The sequence below is a fragment of the Meles meles genome, chromosome 13 (assembly GCF_922984935.1).
Source record: "Meles meles chromosome 13, mMelMel3.1 paternal haplotype, whole genome shotgun sequence".
NCBI classification, from domain to species: Eukaryota; Metazoa; Chordata; class Mammalia; order Carnivora; family Mustelidae; genus Meles; species Meles meles.
The window spans coordinates 27,876,733-27,896,723 of NC_060078.1; the positions used below are offsets into that span (position 1 = coordinate 27,876,733).

Below are 19,991 nucleotides of genomic sequence, written 5' to 3' on the forward strand. Positions count from 1 at the left end.
AAAATTGACAATCTGGAAGAAATGGAGGCATTCCTAGAGATAGGAACCAGGAAGAAATAGAAAACCTGAGCAGACCCATAACCAGTAAGGAGATTGAAGCAATCAACAAAAATCTCCCAAAAAACAAGAGCGCAGGGTCAGAAAGCTTCCCAGGGAAATTCTACCAAACATTTAAAGAAGAATAATAGCTATTCTCTTGAAACTGTTCCAAAAAATAGAAATGGAAGGAAAACTTCCAAACTCATTTTATGAGGCCAGTATTACCTTGATTCCAAAACCAGACAAAGACATCATCAAAAAGGAGAATTACAGACAAATACCCTTGATGAACAAGGATGCAAAAATTCTCACCAAATTAGCCAATAGGATCCAACACTACATTAAAAGGATTATTCACCATGACCAAGTGGGATTTATTCCTAGGCTGCAAGGTTCATTCAACATCTGAAAATCAAGCAATGTGATACAATACATTAATAAAAGAAAGAACAAGAATCACATAATACTCTCAATAGATGCTGAAAAGAATTTGACAAAGTGCAGCATCTTTTCTTGATCTAAACTCTTCACAGGTAGGCATAGAAGGTACATACCTCAATATCATCAAAGCCATCTATGAAAACCCACAGCAAATCATTATCAATGGGGACAAACTGAGAGCTTTTCACCTAAGATCAGGAACACAGCAGGGATGTTCACTATTACCACTGCTATTCAACATAGTACTAGAAGTCCTAGCCTCAGCAATAAGACAACAAAAGGAAATAAAAGCATCCAAATCAGCAAAGAAAAAGTCAAACTCTTATTCTTTGCAGATGATATGATACTTTCTGTGGAAAACCCAAAAGACTCTACTCCGAAACTGCTAGAACTCAATAGAGCATCAGGATATAAAATCAATACTCAGAAATCAGTTCCATTTCTATACACCAACAGCAAGATAGAAGAAAGAGAAATTAAGGAGTTGATCCCATTTACAATTGCACCCAAAATCATATGGTACCTAGGAATAAACCTAACCAAAGAGGCAAAGAATCTGTACTCAGAAAACCATAACAAATAAAGTTCTCATGAAAGAAATTGAGGAATACACAAAGAAATGGAAAAACGTTCCATGCTCATGGATTGGGAGAATAAATATTGTGAAAATGTTTATGCTACCTAAAGCAATTTACATGTATAATGCAATCCCTATCAAAATGCCATCTTTTTTTTTTCCAAAGAAATGGAACAAATAATCCTAAAATTTATATGGAATCAGACAAGACCTCGAATAGCCAGAGGAATGTTGAAAAAGAGCCAAAGTTGGCACATCACAATTCCAGACTTCAAGCTCTGTTACAAAGCTATAATCAAGATAGTATAGTACTGGCACAAAAACAGACATATAGATCAATGGAATAGAAGAGAGAGCCCAGAAATGCACCCTCAACTCTATGGTCAATTAATCTTTTACAAAGCAGGAAAGAAAGTCAAATGGAAAAAAGGTAGTCTCTTCAACAAATGGTGTTGGGAAAATTGGACAGCCACATGCAGAAGAATGAAACAGGACCATTTCCCTACACCACACACAACAATAGACTCAAAATGGATCAAAGACCTCAACGTGAGAGAGGAATCCATCAAAATCCTTGAGGAGAACACAGGCAGCAACCTCTTCCACCTCAGCTGCAGCAACTTCTTCCTAAAAACATCACCAAAGGCAAGGGAAGCAAGGGCAAAAATGAACTACTGAGACTTCGTCAAGATCAAAAGCTTTTGCACAGCAAAGGAAACAGTTAACAAAACCAAAAGACAACTGACAGAATGGGAGATGATATTCTCAAATGACTTTTCAGATAAAGGGCTAGTATCTAAAATCTATAAAGAACTTATAAAACTCAACACTAAAAGAATAAATAATCCAATCAAGAAATATGCCGAAGACATGAACAGACATTTCTGCAAAGAAAACATCCAAATGGCCAACAGACACATGATAAAATGCTCCACATCACTCAGCATCAGAAAATACAAATCAAAACCATAATAAGATACCACCTCACACCAGTCAGAATTGCTAAAATAACAAGTCAGGAAACAACAGATGTTGGTGAGGATGCAGAGAATGGGGAATTCTTGATGGTTGGTGGGAATGCATGCTGGTGTAGCCACTCTGGAAAACAGTATGGAGGTTCCTCAAATAGTTGAAGATAGAGCTACCTTATGACGCAGAATCCCACTATTTGGTATTTACCATAAAGATACAAATGTAGTGATCCTAAGGGGCAACGTCCACAATAGCCAAACTATGGAAAGAACCTAGACGTCCAACAACAGATGAATGGATAAAGAAGATGTGAAAGATTTCATATATATATATATATATACACACACACACACACACACACACATACTGCATAGTGTGTGTGTATATATATATATATATATATATATATATATATATATACACTGCAGTTATCCAAAGAAATAAAGTCTTGCAATTTGCAATGATGTGGATGGAACTGAAGGGTATTAAGCTAAGCGAAATAAGTCAGTCAGAGAAAGACAATTATTATATGATCTCTCTGATATGAGGAATTTGAGAGGTAGGGCAGGGGGTCATGGGGGAGTAGAGAGGGAAAAAGATGAAACAAAATGGGATCAGGAGGGAGACAAACCATAAGAGACTCTTAATCTCATGAAACAAACTGAGGGTTGCTGGGGGTTGTGGGGGTAGGTATAGGGTGGCTGGGTTATGGACATTGGGGAAGGTATGCACTGTGGTGATTTCTGTGAAATGTGTAAGCATGATGATTCACAGACCTGTACCCCTGGGGCAAATAATACATTATATGTTAATCAAAAAGAAAATGTAAGGAGAATGAAATCATATCAATCATCTCTTCTGACATCATGATATGAAACTAGAAATCAATTATAAGAGGAAAACTGGAAAAATCACAAATTTGTAGATATTAAACAACATGTTAAAAAAACAACTAAAGAATTAATGAAGAAATCAAAGGGAAATTTTACAGAATACATTGAGTTTATGAAATAGAAATAGAAATCCAAAATCTATGGAACACATCACATTAATAAAAATCATGATCATCTCCACTGATACACAAAAAAATTTGAAAAAATTCAACATTTATATATCATAAAACCCTCCACAAAATGGGTATAGACAGCACATATATCAATAAAGGCCATGTATGAAAACCCTATAGCAAATACCATACTCAATGAAGAAAGCTGAAGATCAATAAAAAGACAAGGATGCCTACTCTCAGCACTTTTACTAAACATATTATTCAAAATCCTAGCACAATAATCAGACAAGAAATAAAAAGTCATCCAAAATGGTAAGGAAGAAGTAAACTGTCACCCTTTGTAGACGGCATGATACCATATGCAGAACAGAAGTCATCAGAATTCCCTAAAATGGAGGTAGAGTAGGAGGACCCTAGGCTCATCTTGTCCCTCAAACACAACTAGTTAACTATCAAATCATCATAAATAACCCAGAAATTTGCCTGAAGACTGAGGGAAAAAATTCCACAACTAAAGGGAGAGAAGAGACCACATAGAAGAAGGTAGAAGTATGGAGACATGGTTCAGGGAAAAACAGATTGTGGCTGCTGCAAGGGGAGGGAGTCTTGGTCCCATGGAGAAGGGTGAAAGAGAGAGGAACACAGGGGAACACACAAGGAGAGTGTTTCCCCAAAGCCATTGGCTTGGAAAACCAGAAGGGCTGAATTTTTTAGGTTCTTGTAGTCACCAGGGCTTAAAGTCTGGAGTTTTAATGGTCAGCAGGCTTGGCTGGGATAGAGACCCGAGAGCACTCCCCTAATCCTGGAGAGAAGGCAGGCAAACAACCCCAGGGCAGACAGTGAGGGAACAGTGATTTGAAGAGCACACAGCGGGGAGATTATTCACTCAGAGTGTCCGGGAGTGGGAGCATTCACAGAGATGCCTTTCTGGGAACAGGGGAGTTGGCCAGTGCCATTTCCCTCCACCACCTCTCAGCATTAACACAGAGCTACCAACAGGAGGCAGAGCAGCACCAGCACTGGCTGCCTGACTTGGGACTGCCCTTCTCAGTCAAGCTTACCTCAGTCTCAGGGCGGTGGGCCCTCTCTCAGAAGACCCCCACAACTCCCTGCCCACCCCATGTCTCCCAAACAGAATTCTGCAGGGTCTCAGTTCTGATGGAGTTGGTATCAGGTATCATTTCACAAACAGACCAGAACACAACCAGTTAAAACTTACTACATTTAGGCCAGAGTCCAAACACCGCCCAGAGCAGGCAAGCAAGTAGAGCCTCTGCAGATGATAAGCCTGAAGCATAGTGCAAACAAAATACAATAGCTGAGCTCACCCAGGACACACCAAGACACTCCTCCATAGCTCCAGGCCATGGATGCTACATGACCACTTCTTCAGAAGGCTATTACTAGTAGGAGACACAACTGGCTTTTCTAACACAGAGAAGGCAGGGACTTAGACAAAATGCCAAGATGGACGAATTTATCCCAAATGAAAGAACAAGATAAGACTGGATATCTAAGTGAAACAGATAGAAGTAAGAAGCCGGATGGGGAATTCAAAGTCTTAAGGATTTAAGGATGCTCACTGGGCTTGAGGAAAGAATAGAAGATATCAGTAAGACCCTTACAACAGAGATTTGAAAAGTTAAAAAAAAAAAGAATCAGAGAAGAAGAATGCAATAAACAAGATTGGAAACAGGCTTGATGCAAAGAACAGCAGGCTGGAAAAAGCAGAGGAATGAATTAGTGACATAGAAAAGAAATCATGAAAAATAATGAAGCTGAGAAAAAGAGAGAAAGAAGAATTATGTAACATGAGAATAGACCTAGGGAACTCTGTGACTCCATCAAACATAATAACATTCACATTATAGGAGTCCCCCAAGAAGAGAAAATAACGGGCAGAAAGTTTATTTGAGGAAATTATAGCTGAAATTATAACTCCTTAATCTGGGAAAGGAAAGAGACATCCAAATCCAGGAGGCATAGAGAACTCCCAACAAAATCAGCAAAAGCAGACTAACACCAAACCATATTGTGATGAAATTTGCAAAATACAGTGATCAAGAAAAAAAAAAAATCTTAAAAGCAGCAAGACAAAAGAATCCTTAAATTACAATGAAAGACCCATAAAGGTAGCTGGAAATTTCTCAACAGATACTTGGCAAGCTAGAAGAGAGTAGCATGAAATATTCAAGTGCTAAATGCGAAAAATCTGCAGACAAAAATGCCCTATCCAGCAAGGCAATCATTCAGAACAGGAGAGATCAAGACTTTCCCAGACAAACAAAAATTGAACGAGTTCATGACCACTAAAACAGCCGTGTAAGAAATATTAAATGGACTCTCTGAGTGCAAAGAAGAAACCAAAAGTGACAAAGACAAGAAAGGAATAGAGAAAATCTCCAGAAACATTGACAAAACAAGTAGATAAATGGGATAATCACATATCTATCAATAACTATGTATGTAAATGACGAAATTTTGTACCTAAATTTTTTTTACATTTTATTTATTTTTTTATTTTTTTTACATTTTACATTTTGTGTGTAAATGGACTAAATGCTCCAATCAAAAGACATGGAGTGTCAGAATGGATTATAAATCCAAGACCCAGCAGACAGCCTTTCTTCTGCTGTCCTGCTTGTCACTCCCTTGCCATGTATTCAATAAACTTCCATCTCCTTAAACAAAAACAAAAACAAGGCCCATCTATATGCTGCTTATCAGAAACTCATTATAGACCTAAAGAAATCTGTGGATTGAAAGTGAGGGAGTGGAGCAACATTTATCATGAAAATGGATTAAAAAAAAAAGACTAGCAATACTTATATTGGAATAACTAGATCTTTTTGTTCTTGCATCGTTTATATATTGCTTTGGTAATCAGGTAGCACTGACCTTATAGAATGACCTTAAATGTGTTCCCTCTATTCCACTACTGCAAGATTTTGATGAAGATGGTCATTAATTATTTAAATATTGGTAGAATTCTCCAATGAAATGATGTGGTCTTGGGGTTTTCTGTCCTGGGAGATTTTTTGATTCCAAATTCAACTTTTATTCTTGTTATTGGTCCAAGAATATTTCCTATTTCTTAGATTCAGGATTCATAATTCAATATTAGTAATGTGCAATTTGAGGAATTATCTGTTTTTTTTTCTAAGTTGATCTGATTTGTTAGTATAAAATTCTTTCTAGTAATTGTTATCACCCTATATATTTCTGTGGTTTTCTATTGTATTGCTTTCTCTTCTAACTCTCATTTTGGTTTTTGAGTCTTCCCTCTTTTTCCCTTCTTGGTTAATGTAGTTAAAGAATTGCAAATGTTGTTTATATTTTTGGAAAAACTGGTCATTACTCTCAATGTTATGCTAGTCTTTATCCTGGTTTCTATTTGTTTCTGACTTTTCTCAGTTCTTTTCATCCTCTACTAAATTTCACCTGAGTTTCTTCTTTTTCTAGTTACTTGTGGTGTGATGTTATTTGAACTTTTTTTCTTAAGCATTTATGGCATAAATTTCACTCTAATATCCACTTTTACTGTATCACATAGGTTTTAGAATATTGTGTTTTCTTTTTCTTTTGTTTGAGTAATATTTTCATTTGACTTTTAATTTATTTGACCCAGTTCTTGTGCAGTAGTGTGTTACCTAATATTTACATATTAAATATTTAATATTTACCAAAAAAACAAAGAACAAAAACATAGACAGTAACCTCCTTGAAAGTGGGCTTGGCATTGAATTTTTTAATCTGACTCGAAAAGCAAAGCCAACAAAAGAAAAAATAAATAAGTAGGACTATATAAAACTACAAAGCTTCTGCATAGCAAAGGGAATCAACAAAACAAAAAAGCAACCTACTAAATTAGAGAAAATATTTGCAAATGATATACATGATAAGGGATTAACATCCAAACAATATGAAAAGCTCATGCAACTCAACACCAAAACAAAACAAAACAAAACAAAATCTTATTTAAAACTGGGCAGAGAGTATTTACCTAAAGAAAATGAGAATACTAATTTGAAAAGATATATGCATCCTTATGTTCACTGCAGTATTATTTACAATAGCTAAGATATGAAAGCAACTTAATTGTCCACTGATAGATAATGGATAAAGAAAATGTGAAATGTGAAAGTGAAATATTACTCAGACATAAAAAAAGAATGAAATTTGTCATTCCCAACAACATATTCAGGGCTGGAGAGTATTATGCTAAGTGAATGAGTCAGAGAAAGACAAATACTTTATGATTTCACTTACGTGTGGAAAACAAAACACACGAATGAACAAAGCAAAACAAAACCCATAGATACAGAGAACGGATTGCTGGTTATCAGAGGGGAAGGTGATTGATGGGTAGGTAAAAAGGGTGAAGGTCAATTATATTATGATTAATGGTAACTAGACATTTTAGAGTATACAAATATTAAGTTATTATGTTGTATACCTGAAACTAATATATACCAAATTTACCTCAGTAATAAAACAAACAAACAAAAACAGTATGATACTGGCATAAAAACAAACATATAGACCAATGAAATGGAACAGAGACCCAGAAATCTATGCATCTCCAGTTAAATGATCTTTGACAAAGGTGTTAAAAACACTCAATGAGGCATGGGAAATCTTGTCAATAAATGGCGCTGGGATAACTGGATGTCCAAAAGCAAAAAGATGGAATTAAATCTATCTCACACCATTCACAAAAGTCAACATGAATTAAAAATTTTAAGACTTGAAAACAAAAAATTATTAGAAGAAAAAAGGGAAACAACTCCCTGACATGGGTCTTGGCAATGGTTTTTGGATATAACACTCAAACATGGGTAACAAAAGTGAAAATAGACACATGAGATTGCATTAAACTAAAACAAAACAAAACTACATAGATGGGAAACAATCAGCAATGTGGAAAGGACTTGTGGTATGGGAGAAAATATTTGCAAACCATACATCTGATAAAGTGTTTATATTGAAAGTATATAAAAAATTTATACAACCCAATTGTGAAAAATTAACCCAAGCTGAAAACAATTTTTTCCAGGGAAAACATTCAGATAGCCAATAGGCATATGAAAATGTGCTCAACATCATTAAGTATCAGGAAAATACAAATCATATACCTCATACTTGTTAGTATGGTTCATATGAAAAAGACAGAAGATAACCAGTGTTAGTGAGGATGAAGAGAAAATGAAACTCTTTTACATTGTTAGAAAAATGCCCATTGATATAGCCACTATGGAAAATGGTATGCATATAAATACAGCATGATCACACTCATATGTAGAATTTAAGTTGAACCCATAGAAGCAAAGAGTAGAATGGTGGTTGCCAATGGCTGGAAGTAGGGGAAATGAAGAGATGTTGGCCAAAGGGTATGAGTTTCAGTTATGCAGGATGAATAAGTTCTGGAGTTCCAGTGTATGGTATAATAACTACAGTTAATATTATAACAATGTACAGTGTAGAAATAGAAATTTGCTGAAAGTAGATCTTTTGTGTTCTCACTACCAAAAAGAAAAGAAAAAGGTAGCCATGTGAGGTGACAAATATGTTATTTATCTTGATTGCAGTAGTCTTTTCACAATTATATGTATATCAAAACATTGTGTTGTACTAACATATATAATTTTTATTTGTCAATTATCTTTCTAAAGCTGGAAAAATTTAAAAAACAAAAAATATAAAGAAATGGGTAATTTTACATGCAAAAGGTTTCTAAAATAACACAACATTGAATGAGTCTAATGATGTATCTATCAAGGTCAATACCAAGATTGCCTTTTTTTTTTCTTTTTATAGGATTTCAAGACACTCTCAAAGATTTCTCTAAGTTTATTTTTAAGGTTAACAACAGTAATATTCATTAACTCTTCACTAGATTCAAGGCACATTTCTAAATGTCAGCTGTGATTTAAAGCCTAAAACAACCCCTTTATTAACCTGAGGTTAAAACTTTGTTGAATGGTTAGACAAAGAAAAGTTAGGAATCTTGTCCCCGGTAATTGTGGTAATATATAGCAGGATAGAGATTCGCACGCATAATGCCGGTATGTAGAATTTACACTTTTACCTACGCTACTATATTATACTGAGGAAGCCTCTGCCCATGTGACTACTGCTTTGAGAGTGGAGATGTAGAATATTTCTATCATCACAGAAACTTCTTTTGGATAATTATATTTTCTTAAAGAGTTATTTATTTTTTAGAGAGAAAGTGGGAGGAGGGGTAAAGGAAGAAGGGGAGAATACACTTCAGCACACTGCGCGTGGGCTCAATCTTATGACCCTGAGACACAACCTGAGCTGAAATCAAGAGTCAGTAGCTTAACCAACTGTGCCACCCAGGCGCCCTTGCAATAATAATATTTTATAGTGAGATTTCATCACACCACTGTTTCACGTTCAGTAAATGGGATATCAAAAGCAATGAGAAATCTAACTTGCACCACTTTGCCTAGGAAAAAAAGTCCCAAACCACAGTTCCCATTTATATGGATGTGAATCCCAATGTACATCTCTAATCTAGGTATTATTTCTGAATTCTAGAACTCTGTATCCAACTGCCCACTGAAAAATTCTATGTGAGGCTTTCATAACACTTCAAATTCATCCTGCATGAACACCCACTAATGAGTTTTTCCCATCTACCAAACAAATGTGCTGCAATAGTACCTGAATACTCCCTATCAAAACTTTCAATCTGTTACTACAATCTCTATAATAGTGAAACTGCTACCATCATCTTCCTGTGTAGATCTTGGCTAAAAAAGACAAACATAAAATCATATAAAGGTCTGGTTTTCACTGCCATGTAAGATAATGTGAGAAAGATTTGGGATATTTCAAGAAAAATACCACATAGCCTTTTCATTATTGCTACATGATTACATTTTAACTCCTCTAAAGGTCTTTTGCTAATAAACTAATATTAGTTCCAATTAAAACAAAATCTTTCAGAAGCAAATGTTTAATTTCTGAAGTACAGATGGAAACTACTACTTTTTCACTCTAACAGCATAAACAAACTATTCAAAGCTGATATGTAATACATTTCTCATTTCATTAGCTTAAACATCAGCTGTGGGTATGCTTTACTCATACTATGGACATATGGTTGCTTGGATCAGACTAGAAGTGATTTTTTTAATGCTTTCAAGAAAATACAAAGTGAGTATAATTAAGTAGCCAGTTAATGGTAATTTAGAAGGAACAACAAATTGACAAACCTGCCCTGAACCCATAATTTACCTAAGTTTCAAGAAAGTGAGCTTTACACATTATATACCATGATGTTATACAGTCATTGATCCAAAAAGGAGGGGAGTACCTCTAATCAATGGAAATCAAATTCCCTCTGATCAATGGAAATGCCAGGTGGTATAAACTGTTCTGAACTTTAGAGCATAGATTTTGAACAAAGGGCCTTTGGGTCAATATATTCTAAGCTTCAAAACTTAACATATCTTGTCTCTTTAACGCTGCCAAATTCTAAACCAGTTCTGAGCTCTTTCGAGATCTGTACTTTCCCCATTGACTTTATTCACAATATACAGAATAATAGCTAACATTTATTGAGTGCTTACTTACCCTGGCACTGTGCTAAGTATTTTATACGCATTGTCTCATGGAATACAGCAGGCCTGTAAGACAGGAACTATTGCTATCCTGATTTTACTGATGAGGAAACTGAGATCATACAGCTAATAAATGGGAGCTGACAATTGAGACTGCAGAGCTTGCTCTCTAAACCCCAATACTGCACTGTTTCCTTTTGATAAGTAAAATCCCTGAGGCTTCTGCATTTCAGTGTTTCTGAAAGAATGAATGCTAGTTTTCTGGCAATAAGTATAACAAATTTGAAGAGCTGGCTTTGCCTGGGCCTTGAGTCTCTCACTGGTAGTAACCCAGGAATATCTCATTCTTTCTTAAACCTTGCTGAAATTATTATGTGCATTTGAAAGTAGGCGAGGATACATAATTATAGGAATAAATAGGTCAGAAAAGAATTCAGACTCATTACAGGTAATGACTTAAAATTGTGTCACCAAATTATGTTTTCTATCATTTGTAAAACTCAGATTAAAATATTTCTAATTATATCATTATCTTTCCAAGTTACTAATGGTAGAGGAATTTGGCTTTGAGAGTTCACATAACATTACGTCATCATTTCTTTATGCTAAATAATTGAGAAGGAATTAATAATAGCAGAAAGTGCAATAAAACATACGCATAACTTCTATAAATGCCTCATGCTCTTCATTTCTTTTATTTGTTGAAAAAACATTGATTATTGTAGTTCATGTTTTCTTAATATTTAGGAATCCAATGTTATATATCAAAAATGTGCTTGGTTCTTCACAAATTATATAGCATAAAATTCAATGATTGATGAGAATTTTGCCATTTTCACATGAGAAAATTAAGGATTAGAGTTGACTGAGTGCTTTATGACACACCACACATTTAAAAAAGACCTCAGTATTCTACTCTACATATACCTTTCAAACACCTGGAATATGTCCAAAAAATAAAAAATAAATTAAATAAAGAGAAAAGCCATTGTTATGGCTTCATGATACTGACAATTGCTTCCCCTTCTGCCAGAGATCTTTTTCTACATATAAAACTCTGGGGGCGCCTGGGTGGCTCAGTGGGTTAAGCCGCTGCCTTCGGCTCAGGTCATGATCTTAGGGTCCTGGGATCGAGTCCCGCATCGGGCTCTATGCTCAGCGGGGAGCCTGCTTCCCTCTCTCTCTCTCTCTCTGCCTGCCTCTCTGTCTACTTGTGATCTCTCTCTATCAAATAAATAAATAAAATCTTAAAAAAAAAAAAAAACCAAAAACTCTGGATCACTTTATTATCCAGCAGAGCCAGGTTTTGATACCTCTAGTGACTTAGAGACTTAGCTCCTTTCCCTGGACCTAAAATGTTAAGAAATTTGATGTATTTAAATTATACCTAGATTTAAATGCTTTAGAAATTAGTCAATGATTACTTAATATAAAAATTTACCTCTTTCATAATTCATATCATTTTCAAATTGGTTTAAACCACAATAACTGGTTAAATAAATATAATTATTTAAATATTTAAAGTTAGACATGACTCAAAGAATGTTCTGTAATGACCTTTGCTTGCTTATGTACCATTCTATTTTAATGGAACTAAAAAAAAAAGCCCTCTTTAAAAGTTCTTTTGTGGGGGACATTAATTTTCTTCATATTTTTCAATACACATTTTCAAATATTTATCAATATAATTTCCTACTTCTCAAAAATCCATCAATCTAAATTCTTAGCAGCTGTGATAGCCAGCCCTCAGCATGGTCCCCCAATGATCCCAGCCTCCTGGTATTCATGTCTTTCTGTACCTTTTTGCTACACTGTACTAGATCTGTGTGTCCCATAGAATATAGCATTCAGTGATGGTGTGTTGTTTCTTAGAATATGTTAAAAAATACAACAAGGATTCCATCCTAGTCATTCTCTTTCTCACCTATTGTTTGTTCTGGGAACTTCAGCTATGATGTTGTAAACAGCCCTATAAAGAGGCCCACAAAGCAGTGAACTGACACTGTTAGCCAACCACTGGCAAGCTTATGAGGCCTCAGGTCAAGAGCCTTATGAGTGAGCTTAGAAGAGGATCCTCTAGAAGATTTATAGCAATACATCCTACCTCAAGAAACAAGAAAAACTTCAAATAAACCATCTAACCTTACTAGAAGCTAGGAAAAAAGAACAAACAAAACCCAAAGTTAGTCGAAGGAAGGAAATAATAAAGATCAGTGAATAAATGAAATAGAGACTAAATTAAAAAAAATTAAAAGAATAAAATTAAGAGCCACTTCTATAAACAATTATATGTCAACAAATTATACAATCTAGAAGTGGATAAATTCCTAGAAACATACAATCTTCTAAAACTGAATCAAGAAGAAATAGAAAATGTGAATGGACAGATTATTAGAAATGATATGAATAAGTAATCAGAAAACTCCCAACAAATGATGGGCTAGGACTAGATGTTTCAGAGATGAATTCTATGAAGCATTTAAAGGACAGTTAAACTGAAGGGAAACGAATGTTTCCAAAGTCCCTGTAAAGGCTAACATTACCAATACCAAACAAGATAACACAAAAAAAAAGAACATTAGAGGCCAATACCTGTGATTAACATGGATGCAAAAATCCTCAAAAAATTTTAGCAAACTGAATTTAACAATATATTAAAAGGATCATACCATGATCAATTAAAATTTAGTCCAAGGATGTAAGCATGATTCAACATCCACAAATGAATCAAGTGACACACTGCATTAACAAAATGAAGGATGAAATTCATGTAATCATCGCAATAGATACAGAAAAGTACTTCACACATCCAAAATCCATTTGTGTTTGAAAACTGTCAACAAAGTGGATACAGAAGGAACATATCATAATATAGTAACAGTCATATATGACAAACTTTCAGATAACATCACACTCAAAGGTGAAAAGCTAGCTTTTCCTCCCAGATTAGAAACAAGACAAGGATGCCCACTCTCAGCACTTTTATTCAACATAGTGTTAGAAGTCATAGCCACAACAATTAGACAAGAATGAGAAATAAAAGGCATCCAAATTGGTAAGGAAGAAGCAAAACTCACTCTTTGCAGATGACATGATACCATACATACAGAAAACTCTAAAGGCGCCATCAAAAAAAAAAATTGTTAAAGCTTATTAGCTTTCAGTAAAGTTATGGCATACAAAATCAATACACAAAAATCTGTTGCATTTCTACACATTAATAATGAACTATCAGAAAGAAAAATTCAGAAAACAATCCAATTTATAATTGCACCAAATTAATAAATAAATAAAACACCTAAGAATAAATTTAACCAAGGAGGTGAAAGACTTGTACATTGAAAACTACAAGATATTGATGAAAGAAATTTCATGTGACACAAATAAATAGAAAGATATCCCATGCTCATGAATTGCAAGAATTAACATTGGTAAAATGTCCATTTTACCCAGAGTAATCTACAGATTCAATGTAATCCCTATCAAAATTTCAATGACATTTTTCACAGAACTAGAACAAAGCATTTTAAAGTTTGTATGGAATCATACCCCCCCCCAAATATCCAAAGCAATCTTAGGAGAACAAACCTGGAGGTATCATGCTCCCTGATTTCAAACTATACTACAAAGTAATAGTGAAAGAGTATGGTACTGGTACAAAAACAGACCCATAGATCAATGAGACAAAATAGAGAGCCCAGAAATAAACCTATGCTTATATGGTCAATAAATTTATAATGAAAAGGCAAAAATATACATTGAGGAAAGACAGTCTCTTCAATTAATGATGTTGGAAAAACTGCAGAGCTACATGCAAAAGAATGGAACCAGGCCACTTTCTTATACCACACACAAAGATACACTCAAAACCGATTAGAGACCTAAATGTAAGACCTAAAATCATAAAATTCCTAAGAGAAAATAGGCAGTGAACTCTTGGACATCTATCTGTCTTAGCAATTTTTTTTTTATCTTTCTCCTCAGGCAAGAATAACAAAACAAAACTAAATGGGATTATGTCAAACTAAAAAGCTTTTGTATAATGAAGAAAACCATCATTAAAATGAAAAAGCAACCTACTGAATGGAAGATCATTAAATGATATATCCAATTAGGAGTTAGTATCCAAAATACATAAAGAACTCATACATTTTAACTCCAAACAAACAAACAAACAAACAATCTGACTTAAAAATAGGCAGAGGACCTGAACAGACATTTTCCTAAAGAAGACATACAGAGGACCAACAGATAAAAAGATGCTCAGCATCACTGATCATCAGGGAGATGCAAATCAAAACCACAATGAGATATTACCTCATAGCTGTCAGAATGGCTAACATCAAAAAATAATGAATATTAGTGAGAATGCAGAGAAAAAGGAATACTTGTACACTGTTAGTCAAAATGTAAATCGATGCAGCTCTATAAAAAGCAAAATGGAAGTTCCTCAAAAAATTAAAAACAAGTCTACCATATGATCCATCAATTCCACTTCTGGATACATATTAAAAAAATAAAACAGTCATTCAAAAAGATATATTCACCCTTATGTTCACTGTAGTATTATTTACAACAACAGCCAAGATATGAAACCAACCTAATTGCCCATCAATAGATGAATGGTTAAAGAAGAAGTAGTATATACATACAATGAAATATTACTCAGTCATAACAAAGAATGAAATCTTGCAATGTGCAAAACATGTATGGACCTAGAGAGTATAATGCTAAGTGAAATAAGTCAGACAGAGCAAGACAAATACCATATGCTTCCTTTATATGTGAAATCTAAAAAAAGTAAAAAATTAATTAAAAAAAAAAGAAAACAGACTCATATATACAAAGAACAAATTGGTAGTTACCAGAGGGCAGCAGGGGAGGGTAATGGATACAATAGATGAAGGGGATTGAGAGGTACAAACATCCACTCATAACAGGCATGCAAAGTACAGTATAGGGAATATAGTCCTTTTTTAAAAATTTTTTATTTATTTCTTATTTTTTTATAAACATATAATGTATTTTTATCCCCAGGGTTACAGGTCTGTGAATCACCAGGTTTACAAACTTCACAGCACTCTCCATAGCACATACCCTCCCCAAAGTCCATAACCCCCCCAACCCCCCTCCCCCCAGCAACCCTCAGTTTGTTTTGTGAGATTAAGCGTCACTTATGGTTTGTCTCCCTCCCAATCCCATCTTGTTTCATTTGGGAATATAGTCTTTAATGTAATAACTTTGTATGATGATGGAATGTAACTGGATGTCATGTGATCATTTCATAATGTACACACATGTCAAATCGCTATGTTGTACACATGAAACTAATATTATATTGTATGCCAACTATACGTCAATTAAATAAAAAAGTGGATCTTCTAGTTTCACTCAGGCCTTCAGATAGCTACAGCCTCAGATGAAATCTTACTGTAATGTTATGAGAGACTCTGTAGCAGAATACTCAACTAAAAGTTACTTCTGGATTTCTAACTCTCAGAGTATGTGTAAGATAATGAATGTTCACTATTCTAATTTGCTAAATTTTAGACTAATTTTTCTCACAATGGGTACTACTCACTAAGAAAGTTCTAAGAGAATACATTAGTTTTGGTTGATGTAAATGGAATTATATTGTATATAATTTTACTCGGTATTAAATTTACACAATTTGCCTCCCAAGATTACATGTGGTTTTAGGTTATCTATTCTTCTTATTTATTTATTTTTTATTATTTTATTATGTTCAATTACCCAACATATAGTACCTCATTAGTTTTAGATATAGTTTTCAATGATTCATTAGTCTTCTTATTATATAATATCTCATTATACAAATATACCATAATTTATTTATCTTTCTATGGTTAATGGACACTTGGATACTTTCTATTTTGGGACTATCATATATAAGGGTGCTATGAACATCTTAGTACATGTTTTTTGGTACTAGGAATGTATGTACATATTTTCAGGGAATATGCCTATCAGTGTAAATTTCTGGGTCACAGAATATACATATATGACATGTTACTAGACACTGATAGTTTCCAAAGTAGTTGGAACAAATTTTACTCCTATCAACAATGCCTGGGAGTTCTGGTTGATCTATGACCTAACATTTGGCATATTCCTTCTTTTACATTTTAGTCTTCCCACATATCTTTTAATATCTCTATCAGGTATACAGATATACTGGCTAAGCCTCCAGATTACTTTCATTTTTTATCTACTCTTCTGCTGTTCTTGAGTTTGAATTGCTAAAATTTCTTCTTTTGGAATCACCTACCAGCCTATCTATCACTCAAGATTATCTTTTAATCTCCTCAGTTTCTACCATCAAGAAAAACGCAATAGGGAAAGACAGAAAGAAAAAAAAAAAGGGGTGGTGGGGTAAAAGAGCTCCAAGTTCTGTAGCTCTAGCAAAACAAAGTCCAATGTGTAGGTAGTATCTTGGACCATAGGAGCATCACCGGTGGTGTTCGGGTGGTTCTTCACAAATGGCTGGGGATTTCCTGGGTGAAAACAAAAGAGATGATCCCAGCTCTCCAAACTCTCTTTCCACCTATGATTATATGGCTGAGTAGAGCCCTTTCCCTGACCCTGTTGACCTTGTAACTTTGTGTGTGTGTGTGTGTGTGTGTGTTGTTTAAGATTTTATTTATTTGAGAGAGAGAGAGACAGAGATAGTGAGAGAGAGCAGGAGTGGGGAGGAATGGGAGAAGTACGCTCCCTGCTAAGCAGGGAGCCAGATGTGGTGCACCAACTTCAGGACCCTGGGATCATGATCTGAGCCGAAGGCAGACACTTAACCAACTGAGCCATCCAGATGTCCCTACCTGGAAACTTTGTACCCATTCTTCAGATTCAATTTTGATATTAGTTCTTTGAGAAACTTTCCCTGATTACCATCCCAACCCAAGCCACCAGCTGCATTAGGTCATCTTGTCTCTTGGACATGCCAGCATATCAGATATACATTTGTGACATATCCTATGTCTCTAAATATATGTGTTTTCCTCTACTCAGCCACTTCCAAAAACCTTCCACAGAACTCGTAACAACAGAAACTCTGGGCTCCTGGGTGGCTCAGTCAGTTAAGCCTCCAAACCTTGGTTTCCATTCAGGTCATGATGCCATGCATTGTGGGATCAAGCACTGCCCAGGGCTCCTTGCTCAGCAGGGGAGTCTGCTGGGGAGTCTGTCCCTCCTTCTCCCACTGCCCCTCCCCCCGCTCTTGCTCTCTCCCTCTCTAATAAATAAATACATCTAAACATACACACACAGAGACACACACACAGAAGATCTGTCAACTCACTATTGTTTCTTCAGGAAAGTTCTAGGTACCACAGTCAGAATTCAAACTCAGGAACTCAGAGTTTGTATCCAAGGATTCAAGGATAACCTTTCTGAGATAGACTCTCAAACATTATAGAACACTGAGGATAAAGAGAAGAACTATATCTTCATGAGAGATAACTTCATTATTAAAGTATTAAATTCAGATTGGTAATAGATTTTCATGAGCAACACTGGATATCGAAGGGGGAAAAGAGTTGAAGCAATATATTCAAATTCTAAGGAGAAATTATTTTAAAGATCTTATTTCTATATTTATTTATTTGACAGAGAGAGCACAAGCAGGGGGAGCAACAGAGAGAGAGGGAGAAGCTGGTTCCCCACTGAGCAGGGAGCCCAATGTGGGGCTCCATATCAGGACCCTGGGATCATGACCTGAGCCAAAGGCAGACACAACTGACTAAGCCACCCAGGCACCCCAAGGAGAAATTATTTTAAACTTGAAATTCAATACTCTGCCAATTCATTAATTAAGTAAACCACGGGATAAAAATTATTTTAGGCATGCACAAAATGTTTGATTTCCATGAACTCTTCATTAGGAAGATACGTGTCAACAAGGCAAAACAAAAGAGTAATCCAAAAGAGCAAGCCAGGAAAGCTGAGGAAGTAGCTGTTAGAAAATCAGTGCAAGAAATACTCCAAGAATATGTATGTTTGTTGTGACATTGAGACAGTAAGTCAACATGTAGGTATTTATGGGAGCCAGGGTTCTCATTATGAAATAATGAAGGTACTCCTAATGGATAGGGATAAGCCAAAGGAGAATTCTATGGGATGAGATTGCATGGGAGATGTCATCATGAACTTGCAAATATAACAATACAATCAATATTTTATCACTTGTCTAAGAATGAAGGGAAAATAAGAAAACTACATCTTAATCTGCTTATTTTCACACACATTATTAAAAAGACTCACATGAAGAATTGCTAAAAAATATACAAGGAAACTATTTACAAGGGATGGTAAGAATAAGGTAGATGGGATAGTAGAAGAGACTAATTTCTGAAAATACGTTGTGTGTATTTTTAACTTTTGTAAGCATGTTAAGAGTCTACAATTTCAAAAAATAAAATTGACAACAATGATATGGGTATGGGAAGGAAACATACAACCAAATGCAAATAACAAATGAACAAATGATTTTTTTCCTGAATTTTCTAGTTGTGTACCATTGTGTTGCTTCCATTCACTACTTTCTAAAACTGTGCTGTCCAATACAGTAGCTACTAGCAATATACTGCTATTCAATTTTATATTACAGTAAAACAAAATAAATACAATTAAAATTCACTTCCTCAATCACTCTAGCCTACTACATGCACTATATTTTAGACAGTGTAGATGTAGCCCATCATTGAAAATGTTTTGTTGAATAGCACTGTTCCAAATATTTGCAAATAATTTATTTGTTGCACCTGCCCTCTGTGGGACACTGGTTTAAATGCTGGAAGAGTGAAATGAGTATCATCTCTGTTTTTTCTGTGTGTATTTCAACAATGTAATTTACCACCTCAAACAAACAAACAAACAAACAAACCTTCTGTCATACCCAGATAGGTCATGGCTATAGCAAAATTATATATCAGATTCTATCCACTGATACCATTTTCAGCTTTGCTAGTTACCATATATGCATCTTGGTATAAATCTAGGTAATTACATAAACAAGAAATATATTTTTATTTGTGCTTTTAGAAATTATAGATGATTTTTTGTATTAATTTTGCTAATTCTATGAAGGTCATGGAATTCCACATCTACTGAAATATATGTTAAGAATGACTAGAATTTCAATTCCAACTTGTTACTTTGACTTTAACAGAATTTTAGTTACTTTTAGTGAGTTATAATGCTACAGAGATTGTAGACTAAATTTCATTGATAGTAGTGATTTTACTTTCCCTATAGTAGTTGAATATCACATGATTCATAAAAGTTTCCTATGTTCAGGTGTAGAAGATTAAGATTTTTAAAAATTAATTAATTTACTTATTTG

At 34.8% G+C, this 19,991-nt stretch overlaps 1 protein-coding gene across 1 annotated transcript in view; it reads right to left on the minus strand.

Annotated features, from left to right (window-relative positions):
• Positions 1-19,991, minus strand: part of CTNNA3 (catenin alpha 3) — a 1,394,003-nt gene that overhangs the window by 323,774 nt on the left and 1,050,238 nt on the right. The window lies entirely within an intron of this gene.